At 47.2% G+C, this 13,036-nt stretch overlaps 1 protein-coding gene across 3 annotated transcripts in view; it reads left to right on the forward strand.

The window, feature by feature from the left end:
* PPL (periplakin) overlaps positions 1 to 13,036 on the forward strand; it is a 453,724-nt gene that overhangs the window by 332,702 nt on the left and 107,986 nt on the right. The window lies entirely within an intron of this gene.

Below are 13,036 nucleotides of genomic sequence, written 5' to 3' on the forward strand. Positions count from 1 at the left end.
TGCTTCTGGGGACCATACAAATTTTTCTTTCTTTCTTAATAACTTAGTAATTGGAGCCACTGTCTGGGAGAAATGATTGATGAACCTCCGGTAAAAATTTGCAAAGCCCAGGAAACATTGTACATCATGAACAGTCTTTGGGATGGGCCATTCAGATACAGCTTTTACTTTCCTTTCTGCCATCACCATACCTTGAGGGGTAAGGATAACCCCTAAAACTCAACTGTGGTAACATGAAACTCACACTTGGTTAGCTTGCAATATAAATGATGTTTACGAAGGGCTGCCAACATTTTCTTGACATGTTGAACATGTTCATTCTCATTGTCTGAGTAGATCAAAATGTCATCAATGTAAACTATGGCAAAGATATCGAGGTACTCTCTAAGAACGTCATTTAAGAAAAATTGAAATGCTGCTGGAGCATTGCACAGACCAAAAGGCATGACGGTGTATTCAAAAAGGCCATATCTTGTTTTGAATGCCGTTTTCCATTCGTCACCCTCTCTCATTCTGACCAAATGGTAAGCACCTCGAAGATCAAGCTTCGTGTAGATTTTTGCTTTCTTTACTTGTTCCAGTAAGACCGGAATTAGAGGCAAAGGATATTTGTTCTTGATGGTGATTTTATTCAAGCCCCTATAGTCGATACAAGTTCGAAGCTCTCCGTTCGCTTTTGGAACAAAAAATAAAGGAGAAGCTGTGGGAGACTTAGAGGGGCGGATGAAACCATTCTCTAAGAATTGATCCAAGTATTTTCGTAAATGTTGATTTTCATGTTCTGACAGGGCATACACACGACAGTTGGGAAGTATCCCCCCTGGGACTAGATCAATTTGACAGTCATAAGATCTATGAGGAGGTAAGTTCTCTGCTTCCTTCTCATCAAATACATCTTCATAAGACGAATACTGTTTGGGCAACTGAACTTCTTTCTCTGCAGCGGTAGCTATGTAAGAATGGCGAACTTCCGATTCTTGAGTCCTTTGGAGACAATGGCCCTCATTACAACTTTGACGGGCGGCGGAGGCTGCCCGCCAAAGTTGCGCCGCAGGAATACCGCACCGCGGTCTGAAGACCGCGGCCGGCATTCCAAGTTTTCCCCTGGGCTGGCGGGCGGCCGCCGAAAGGCCGCCCACCAGCCCAGGGGAAAACGACCTTCCCACCATGAAGCCGGCTCGTAATCGAGCCGGCGGAGTGGGAAGGTGCGACGGGTGCTACTGCACCCGTTGCGTATTTCACTATCTGCTATGCAGACAGTGAAATACAAGCGGGGCCCTCTTACGGGGCCCCGAGACTCCCCCTCCCGCCATCCGGTTCCCGGCGGGAGAACCGCCAGGAACTGGATGGCGGGAGGGGGAGTCGGAATCCCCAAGCCGGCGCAGCAAGCTGCGCCGGCTTGGAGGATTCCTTGGGGGCAGCGGGAAACCGGCGGGAGACCGCCGGTTTCCCTTCTCTGACCGCGGCTAAGCCGCCGCGGTCAGAATGCCCCGCGGGGCACCGCCGGCCTGTCGGCGGTGCCACCGCGTCCCGCGGCCCTGGCGGTTACAAACCGCCAGGGTCGTAATGAGGGCCAATGTTCTTTACATAGCACTAATGAGAACACGATCTTTCGTTCTGCCCAATTAATCTCTGGATTGTGATGAGTTAACCATGGCAAGCCAAGGATGACCCCATACTGGGGAGCATGGATCACGTCAAGGATGGGTTCCTCTTTATGTTTCTTTCTTTGATTTTTACCTTCACAAATTATTGTCAAGGGGACAGTCTGAAGAGTTATCGGACCACCAGTAAAGAGTTTTCCATCAACTGCCTGGATAGTTTCTGGGGTTTTCTTTTCAATACATGGGATCCCCATGCACAAACCAATTGGGCGTCAACAAAGTTTCCGGTAGCCCCAGAGTCGACTAGAGCCTTCTTGAAATAGGTCTTTTTCTTGATCTGAACTCTTATTCCCAATTTTAGATGTTTGGATTGTGAAGGATCCACAGTGACACCCAAGAGCAACCCTTCTCTGCAACCTGGGTGCTTTAGATTTTCCGACTCGACTGATGCATTGGTTGCAACTTTCTGAACTGGGCCTCGCTTGCTCTTTGTTTTGATTGGACAATCTTTGGCGAAATTACCTTTACGCCCACAATAGAGACATTGCCCATTTTTTCTGCGTAGGTCCTTTTCATCTTTGGTCAAAGGTCTCCTGATGATTCCAATTTCCATCGGTTCCGGCGTTCTTTCTCTCGGAGTTCTTGAGTCTTTGTTATCATGAGCATGCCAAGAATGTTTTTCAGTCTTTTTACGCGTTCCTTTTCGTTCATTTAAACGATGATTAAGCCTCAAGACAAGGTTTATTAAATCTTGACAGTTTGCAGGTTGTGGGTCGATTTGCGCTAAGATGTCTTTTAGCTCCTCTTTGAGTCCTCTGTAAAAGAAGGCCGCTTGTTTTTCTTCAGGCCAGGATGTCTCAGCGACCAGCCGATTAAAGTTGGCTAAATATGACACTAAGTCCTGATTCCCTTGGTGTAAGTCTAATAATTCACGATCTGCTGACTCTGTTACAGTTCTACGATCGAAAACTCTCTCAAATTCACGAACAGAATTTTTCCAGTTGTACAACAGGGGACTATTTTTACGCACAAGAAGAATAGCCCAGGTAGCTGCATCTCCAGACAGATATGACAACAAGAAAGCTACTTTAGACTGGGCATCGGGGAAAGTATGTGGTCTGCAGGTGAAGTGAAGTTCCACTTGAACCAGAAAAGATTGCGCTTTCAAGGGATCACCTGGGAAGTGTTCTGGGGGAGCTAAAGGAATGGCTGAAGGAACATTGAGGGAAATGTTAGTCGGATTACCTCCAGAAGTCTGAGAAGAAGTACCTGGCCAAGGCACACCTGTGGGACTTTGTTCCTTCTCAACCTTATTCTGTAACTGACTCACCCTCTCAGCTAGACTATTTGTCAAATCCTTTGATGATACCACTTCTGACCGGAGCTGGGTGATAGCCTTGACTAGTTCGTCCAGTGTGGCCATGCTGAGAACATACACAAACCAGGAGGATAATAATTTGTGGGCTCACTATTCTGTCATAGTCACCAGATCCTCGGGGTCTGTGCACGTTCCCAACACTTCCACCACAAGACAGCTCCAATACTCTGATTAGATTTATCACAGAGTCTAAGAGAGTCCAAGTGGGGAAAAGGGGATTAGGACGGGAACAGCTGGGAAGGAGACCTGTAGGAAGCAAAAGGTTAAAACCCAACATCAAAATTATATCTCATGAAATCAGTACCATGCTACAACTCTAAGCTTCGTCTTTTCCGTAAAAACATGAACAACCCTAAAATAGTCTTAAAACTGACTAGGCTTTAGATGATCGAATGCCTGAGGAGGAAACAGGAAAAGTTAAATAGGACTTTCAGATTCGAGTACTTTGTTTAGCATGAGAATCAGGAAACACTCTGAGCAATTTCTAAACAACCATATGAATCTCCTTTTAAGAATATATATCAGGAACACACAGCATTACATCTAGAACTCTGGTATTGTTGTGTTCATCTCAGAAAAAACATTGGGAAGTGAATTGCGCACATTGCAGATTTTTATATGAGTATTAAACACCATAAAGGATTGTGCACAATGAAATCACACAACGTAGATTCAAGGAATAAATCACGCAACGTGTCAACTTGAAATGCTACCAAGAAAATGTCTTAGAATAGTAGCGCACAGTAATTTACATTATTTATACACGAGGAAAGATTTGCGCGTCTTGCCGATTCAAATGCCACCATACAAATGGCAAGAAATGGTAGCGCACAATGAACAACATGAAAAGCACTCAGGGAAAGAATCGCGCGTCTTGTCGATTCAAATGCCACCATGCAAATGCCAAGAAATGGTAGCGCACAATGAATAACATGAAAAAACACTCAAGGAAAGAATCGCGCGTGTTGCCGATTCGAATGCCACCATGTAAATGCCAGAAAATGGTAGCGCACAATGAACAGCATGAATTACACACAAGAAGTGAATCGCGCGTTTCGCCGATTCGAATGCCACCATGTAAATGTCAAGAAAAGATAGCGCGCAATGAACAACAAAGTTAAATGCTCATGAAACGAGTTGCACGTCTTGCCAACTCGTAAAACATCATGTAAATGTCAAGAAATATCAGCGCGCAATGAACAACAATGTAATAACGAAGTCAAATCTTTATGGAATAAATTGCGCGTTCTCCCTATTTGCAAACCACCATACAACTGTCAAAAAATGGCAGCACACAAGTAATCTGTTATTCATTTAAGAATTAAAACAAGAATATGAAAATTCTCAATTACGGTGTTGGAAAATGTCCAAACACCGTCTTACCGCCTGGAAACAGTGATCACCAATGAGAGATGAGTGCAGAAGACTGGAAAATACAAATAGGCCGCCGGGACAGGAGCTCAGGAAGAAGCTGCTGCTCTGCACCGGGACCTCTGAATAGTGAGTACTGGAAGTTGGGCTGACTCTCTTTTATAGAGTCTTGGCCCAGCCTAGAACCACGCCCAGGCATGTTGCAGGGAAAGTCTCTAGAAGGCCCTGGAAAGGGACCACACCCTAACACACTCTGAATGTCTGCAGCAATACATTGCAAATGTACAGTATTTATAAGCACCTTAAAAATGAATCTTTTGGATGGAATTCTGCAATGCAAAAGGTTAAACAATAACATATCATCACAATGCATTAATTACATTATCTTGCGAGTGTTGGGTTTTTGCATTCTAGATGCCCGTAGAGCGCGCACTGTCCTGGTGTTGACAGTGCTGCAGCATGCAAAGGAAATGGTGGGCATCATTCACACAGTCTAGCCTTGGCTTAACAAAGACCCAAGCCACTAAGGTAAATGTCCTGAGCCTTGATTTAGCAAAGGCTTGACTATGTTAATAGTATCCACTAGGGAATGCTACAAAATGCTTAGCAAAACTGTAAGTCCTCTACAACCGGAAAGCCAAATTTAGATTGGACCTAGGGCCTGATTTAGAGTTTTTTGGACAGATTCGTCCGTTACAAATACGGCGGATCTCCGGTCCACCTTATTACAAGTGCATGATATATTAGCATGCTATATTATAGCACTTATAGTAAAGCAGTCAGGTTCTCTGTTATGATTGTGACAGATTAACCCACCCACCAAACTCTAAATCAAGCCCTTAGGTGCATGGATCACAGGTTTTCTGTTGTATTCTAGCTTTGACATGCAAGTTACTTGCCTTCGGTAACAATACATCCGGTAGAGACATATTCTATTTGCAGATTGCTAACCTTAGAATTTCCTCCATGGGTCAGACTGGATTTGGGGATTTTTCTTCGAGTAGTGCTCTGTGGTGGCGTTGGTCGACTCCACAGGTGTCGTTGGCATCGTGGTTGCTGTGATGATGTCGCAGTTGTATATAGGCGCCACCCCGGTGTGCTGACATGGGTTTCTTTTCACGACTTTCCACACCAGTAGCGCAGAGCCGTGAAGAACACTGAGAATGGTGCTCCAAACTAGAGCCCTTAAAGGGAAGTTCATGTCCCTAGAAATCAGTTTGCAGTGCGGAGAGAATGGACCGGTTGGTAAGGAATCTGCAACTAGAATATGTTTCTACCAGCTATATCATTACCAAAGGAAAGTAACTTGTACGTCTGTTAGAGACTTCTATACCCGAGCAATACTATCCCCGGTGGTGGGCTGCGAACTAAGATCACACCAAAAAGTCCTGCAGGACCGAACAGCCAAAGTGGCTGTCTCTGTGGACCTGACTGTCCAGGCAGTAATGCTTGATGAACGTAGGCAAATACGCCCACGTTGCCGCATGGCAGATATCCAGGACTGGAACTCTGCGTGTTAACGCTGTGGTAGCAGCAGTTGCTCTGGTTAAACGAGCGCGCAAATTTCAGAGGGTTGCTTTTTTGCTGAAGCTTAGCAAATCTTGATGCAGAGGACTACCCATTGCAAGATGGTCCTCTTTTGCACCACCCTTCCTTTCCTCGCATCCACATAACCCACAAAGAGTTGATCGTCCACCTGGAAATCTTTGGTATGATTTAAGTAGACCACCAACGCTCTTTTTGGATCCAGGCGGGGGCGTCTCCCCTCCTCATGAGAGGGATGTGGGATGCCTAAAAAATAGGCAAGGTGATTGGTTCGCCTACGTGAAACGGTGTCACCACTTTGGGATGGAAGGAAGCCCTGGTAAGAAGCACCACCTTGTCAGGATGTACTGCTAGGAATGGTGGCTTAAAAGATAGAGCCTGGAGCTTACCCACTCTGCGAGCAGAAGTGATGGCAATCAAGAAGAAGTTTTAAGGGTCAAGGGCCATAGAGGACAGTTGTTTAGCGGCTTGAAAGGAGGACCCATGACATGAGGTATGTGAGGACCAAGTTCAACTCCCACTGGGGCATTATGAATGAGATAGGACGAAACATATGTGTGAGGCCTTTGAGAAACCTCCCAACAATGGGAGATTTGAACAGAGACATTTGGCCTGGTAGCCTTAAAAAGGCAGAGCTAGCAGACAAATATCCTTCGAGGGTACCCAGAGCAGAGCCCTGCTGGGCAAGAGAGAGAATAAAGAGGAGAACCTGTGAGAGAGGTGCAGACAGGGGACTAACAGACTTGTTGATACACCATGCCACACATTTCTTTCAATGACAGGCGTATACCTTTTTGGTAGAGGAACACCTGGCTGCCAAGATGACCTTACAGGTTTCCGGTGGAAGTCAAAAGCCATCAACTGCCACCACTCAATCTCCGTGCAAGAAGGTGGAGACTGGACAGGTCTGGGTGAATGACCAGCTGCTGTGACAGAAGATCCTCCAGAAGGGGCAGCCTGATCGGAGGATCGATGGCCATGCTCAAGAGCTCTGGATACCAGGCTCTTTGTGCCCACTCTGGAGCCACCAGGACTACTTGGGCCCGGTCATACCTGATCTTTTCAGAACTCTGGGCAGATGTGATATTGGTGGGAAGGGGTACAGGAGGTATGAGCTCCACTCATGATGAAAAGCCGAACGAGTGCCGCCTTGAAAAGTCCAGCACACAAAACAGGTGACATGGCGCGTTTTCTGCAGAGGCAAACAGATCTAGCCAAGGCTCTCCCCACTGCTCAAAGATAACTTGCGCCACCTCCGGATGGAGACATTTGTGATCAACTATGCATCAGCGGCTGAGTTTGTCTGCTCTGACGTTCAGAGAGCCCGCCAGATGTAGAACCACCAGTGAAATGCACTGGTGTTACAGCCATGTCCAGAGGCGAAGAGCCTCTTGACAAAGGGTCCACGACCCCACTCCGCCCTGCTTGTTGCAGTACCACATGGCGGTGCAGTTGTCAGTGAACACCTGCACCACTTTCCCTTTAAGAGAGGGAAGGAATGCTTTCAAAGCAAGTCGGATCGCCTGGAGCTCCAAAAGGTTGATTTTGAGCCTGGGCTCTGCCGGTGAGCAGAGGCCTCTGATCTCCACCTCTCCCATGTGGCCATCCCATCCCAGGAGTGACACATCTGTCACTACTGTGAGATCTGGTTGGATAGGGTAGAGGGATCTGTCTTTGACCCAATATGGATTCGACAACCACCACTGCAGGCCTTTCGCTGTTCCCTCCGAAATCTGAACCATCCATGTCAGAGAGATTCCCATGATGCTGCTTTCACTGGAACTTCAGTTCCCACTGCAGAGCCCGCATATGCAATCTGGCATGTTGGGCCAGCAGGATGCAGGAGGCCAGGAGACCCACCAGCCTCAGAGTCATTCTCACCGAAAGCCAGGATAGAGGCTGAAACATCAGTATCATGGCCCAAATATCCTGGACTCTCTTTTCGGGAGGATAAGTCCGAAACTGCACTGTGTCCAGAACATCTCCAATGAAAGGGAGCGTCTGAGAGGGAGTCAAGTGTGGCTTCTGCAGGTTTATAGTGAACCCCAGCGAGTGCAGGAGGTTTACCATAGTCTAAGGTTGAGAAACGACTTTCTGAGGTATGTCCACCTTCAACCGCCAGTCATAGAGGTAGGGGAAGACTGGAACCCCTAACCTGCACAGATGAGCTGCTACCACTACCATCACTGTAGTGAACGCCTGAGGGGTGCTAGGAAGGCCAAAGGGGAGCAAGGTGAACTGAAAGTGCTTATGACCTACCACGAATCGCAAGTAACGTCTGTGGGCCGACAAGACAGGAATGTGAAAATAGGCATCCTGAAAGTCCAAAGCCGCCGTCCAGTCTCCAGGGTCCAGGGCAGAAAGTACCTGAGCCAGGGTTAGCATCTTGAACTTCTCCTTCTTGAGGAAGAGATTGAGGGACCAGAGATTTAGGATAGGGCGAAGGCCTTTGTCCATTTTGGGCACCAGAATGTAGTGGGAATAACAACCACAACCTACTTCTGACACAGGAAACCTCTCTATTGCTCCCTTGGCCTGAAGAGTCCTTGAACCCCTTGCAGAGAACTGCCATATGATCCTCTGATAGATGATCGTATGATGGTGGCATGGTTGGAGGAGAAATCTCAAAGGGGAGGGAGTAGCCCCTTCGGACAATTTGCAACACCCACCTGTCCGTGGTAATGGATTTCCAGTGGGGCAGGTGATGGCTAATCCTGCCGCCAACTGGTCCCGGAAGGTTTGGTGGCAATGGAGGGAGAGGGGTGGATTAGGCTGCCCTCTTGCTTCCTGATCCACAAGCTTGTGGGATTCCGCAGCCGTGCAAGGGCTGTACAGCATGCACAGGTCAGTGACCAGTTAGAAAGGTACGCGGTTGAGTTCCCCTTCCATAGCCGCAAAAGGCGGGCTGTTGGCGGTGAGGAGCAGCTACGAGGCCAAGGGACCAAGCCATAGCCCGGGAATCCTTAAAGCGCTCAAGTCTGCCTTGTCTCCGAAGAGATGGGTGCCATCAAAGTGTATGTCCATCAAGGATTGCTGGGCATCCCCAGAAAAGCCAGTCGTCCTCAACCAAGAGTGGCGCCTCAAGGCCCCCATCGATGCAACCAATGAGCCCAGTGAGTCGGTCGTATCCAGTCCACAACAAATCACAAACTTCGCTGCATCTCTCCCATCCGTTAACAGCTTGGGAGAGCACAGTCTAGGCCTCCTCCAGAACTTGAGACAGCACTTGCACGACGGTTTACCAAAGAGTATGGGAATAGCGGCCCAAAAGCCATGTGGTGTTCATGGACCGCTGAGCTAGACTGGCGGAAGAAAATATCTTCTTCCCCAAGTTGTCCAGTCTTTTTGTTCCCTTTCCGGGGGAGTGGTAGGGAATGCGCCAGAAGATAACGAAGCCTGGATGACAAGGCTCTCAGGCGTAGGGTGTTGGATTAGGAATTGTGGGTCAGTCGGCGTAGGCCAATGGCGGCAGGCTACCATCCTATTCACATGAGCCCCTGGGCTGAGTCTGGACCAGATACCCAAAAGGACATCCGTAAGGACTTCATTGAAGAGAAGGAGGGGTTCCGAGTTGGAGACCCCAAGCTGAAGCACCTTGGTCAGGGCGTTAGTCCTGACCTCCACAGAAGGAAGCTTGGGGTCCAAAACCTGAGCCACCCTTTTCACCACCATTGAGTATGACGCTCCCTCCTCTGTAGCCACGGTAAGGGGAAAAAGCATGCCTGCATCAGGGGAGGTGTCCAACCCGCTGGCATCACCCAAATCCTGAACCCAGTCCATGTCAGGGTCAAGTTGGTACTCTAAAGGGTATAGCGACCCCTCTACACTATCCCCATATCCCTATCCATAGCATTAGGGGGTCAGGATCAGCCCTAGGCCAAGGAGAGCCCATGGAAAACGGAATTGGCGTTGAGCAATGCCATTCCTGGTCCGGGTCATCTAGGATTAGTATGGGTCAATGTCGATTGTGGGTCCAACCAACGCCAGGAGCATCGGCGCCTGACCCGACGCCGGGGAAGGTCGCATTGGCACAACCGGCATTGGGACGGATCCAGAGGTGCCCTCCGAGGTCAGGCCGAAGCCGATGACTTGGAACCCGAGGGCGCCAAGGTGGGTCTGCCCAAATATGAGGCACATGGCCTCATGAAATTCCTTAAGTTGAGAAGGGTGGCACCGGTTCCCCAAATGTCCAGATGACTTGGACGATGAAGAGTGGTGATAACTCCGCTACTGGTCTCCTGACCTTCCTCTTGAACGAGACCTGGAACAAAGCAGAGTCGAGTGCTGGGCCACCAGGATCTTTAGGGACAGCACCCTCAAAGCCTTCGGGTGCATGGCCTGACACTCGAAGCATGACTTCGGGTGATGGTCGCGCTCCAGACACCAGAGGCACATGAGGTGCGGATCTGTCACTGACATCATTCGGGGACAGGAGTTGCAGGGCTTGAATCTGGTCTTACCGGACATCCCTCTACGCATCCAAAACTCATCAAAAATTAATCAAAAAAAGTGCTGACGGTAGTTAAGAAATTACTGGGGTAGTTCTTGTCTGGATCTACGCGTAGGCTGGCATGGAACGAAACAAACTGACATCAGCGCGCCGGGTTGGTGCCTGTGTACCACCGCAACATCAGAGCGACCACGACGCAAACAACACCTGCGGAGTCGACCAATGCCATCTAACGGCGTGCAGGGGTATTGCTCGGAGAAAAATCTCTGCATCCAGTCTGACGCCTGGGGGAAATTCTAAGGTCAGGAATCTGCAACTAGAAGTCTCTATCAGATTGTGTTATCAGTATGCCCTCTTACTGTAACACCTATTTCGATACCATACCTGCATGCCTATTCCAGCTTGTTCCAGTTTGTATAGAAGATTCCCTATATAAGGGTAATCCTGGACCCAGTTGTGTCAAAGGTGTTTCTGCCCTGCTACAAGCCAGGGATATTCTAGCTATGAACCGCTTTTTTTGTGAGCAAGCAGTTGATCCAGCCCTGATCGTTTGGAGGTTTCTTAGGCTCCTGGCCCATGCATCCTGCCAATTGGCACATGTGGTTTTATCAGTGAACCCTTCAACTTCAATGGGTCCAGCACTAGGTTTGCCTTTTAGAAAAGATCCACATTTTGGACAAAGTGGCCTGGGATCTGTGGTGGAGGATGACAGATGCCCAGCTGACATGAGAAAAAACATTTTTCCTTCCTCAGCCAGTGCTTACAGTGGTATCAAATGTGTCTTCATGGGTTGTTGGGAGCATCTGGATGATGTGGAGATCAGTATTCACTGGTCATCGATGGAGCTGCACCATCACATCAGTCTTTTAGGACTGCACCTTTCTGCTGGCCCTCAGTTCCTTTCTGCTTTCAATTTTGGAGCAAGTTGGGGAACATTCTGATAGACAACAAGTCTGCCATGTAGTACTACAACAAGCAGAGCGGGATTGAGATGTATGCCTTTTGTCTGAGGGTTCTGAGGCTCTAGCAGTGCTGGAGCCTCATGTTAAGTCCCTGGAGGTCACCTGCCAGAGTCATTTAACATCAGGGTAGTCGACCTCAGCAGGCATCATCTTACTGATCACAAGTGACGACTGCAACCAGAGGTGGTGTTGAAGTAAGCCTCAGCAAGGCCTACTAGTGCAAGGGGTTCGCCCTTCTCTGCACAAAGTCCTCAGACCATATAGGAAGAAGTTGGCACAGAAACTGAAATAAAAGACAAAGTTTATTAAACCTCATGAGGTGGTAGTACAGTTCAAACAGTACCCCCGGTAATGTTTGAAGTAGCACACTGAACTAAGAGAGCATGGTCCTTTTATACCCACGCAGGGGCTAAAAGAAGGTGGTACAATTATAGAAACAAGACTTACATACATGTAAGGTCATATTGAAATGCACAGTCGACAGGTAGGAGGGGCTAACAGTTTCAAGGACTAGTTGACACATTACTGTCTGTTACTGATTACTAACAGCTGCAGATCTTACTGGCCATGTGCGAAAGTGGGAGATGCTAAATATAACTTGTCACTAGACAGATTTTCAAGAGTAGTTAACAGAAAGGTTGGACAGAGCACATGGCGAGCACATAGCAGAGAAAATGGCTGCCATGAATACAAAATGGATTCCGCCAAATGTTCACAATAGTTACAAAAATACAAGATGTCTTCTGCTAATGCTTAATCTAATCACTATTAAATTACAACAGACAACCCTTTCAGCATTAGCTGAAGACATTAATCTTTCTGGGATAATCTAAATATTCATCTTGTATATTTATGCTCATCATTTCAGCTATTTCCTTATCTAACATGTGTTGTGCTTTCATTTCTGTAATATTTCTTTTGGTAGGCATACAAGCAGTAATACACATGGAGCAGAACATTGGACCACACTGAATACAGATACAGCATGTGAAAAATATTGCAATCATTACACACAGGATAGTCAGTAGTTTCCAGCCCCAAGCGGAAGTAAGAGCCCAAAACCATCCAGAAAAAGTCCAAGTACCAGTCTCTGTGTGAATTTCTGCAGCAATTTTATGCAATTTATATATTGCATCATATACTGAAGGTGAGTGATCTGGAATAAAAACACAGCAACTACTACCTATGATGCGACAAGCACCACCTTAATCCGCTAATATCACATCTTTTACCATACAATCCTCACAATTTGGAGCTCCTCGGTAATATTCCCAAGTGCCAGAGCTGCCTGATTGGTAACAGCTTCCACAACCCTAGTCAATCGTCTCACTTTCCTACTGTTTAACGCAGCACCCACAAAGGAGAACAACCCTAAATTAAAATCAACATATTGTTGCAGGCTAGTATCCGTTTGGTCTACCTCATTTGTACTTATTGTCCTTTTATATCTATTTTTAATGATGTCATTGAACAGTTTAAAATCTTGGTGATGTGATGCAGGGGCAAAAACACAGGGGGTAATAGAAAAGATACATAACACACACCTGACCACCCAACAGTTAGTTGGTAATATCCATAGTTACCACAAACAAAATATGTATTATGTGAAGCTGTAAAACTACTATTATTTACACCCTCAATAGTTAAAATCAAGGTACAATCGCTTATACCTTCTGGAATTCGCCCAGTGCTATGTATACATAAATCTGCTTTAGTTTTTGTAACA

Source organism: Pleurodeles waltl, chromosome 10 (genome assembly GCF_031143425.1).
Source record: "Pleurodeles waltl isolate 20211129_DDA chromosome 10, aPleWal1.hap1.20221129, whole genome shotgun sequence".
Taxonomy (NCBI): domain Eukaryota; kingdom Metazoa; phylum Chordata; class Amphibia; order Caudata; family Salamandridae; genus Pleurodeles; species Pleurodeles waltl.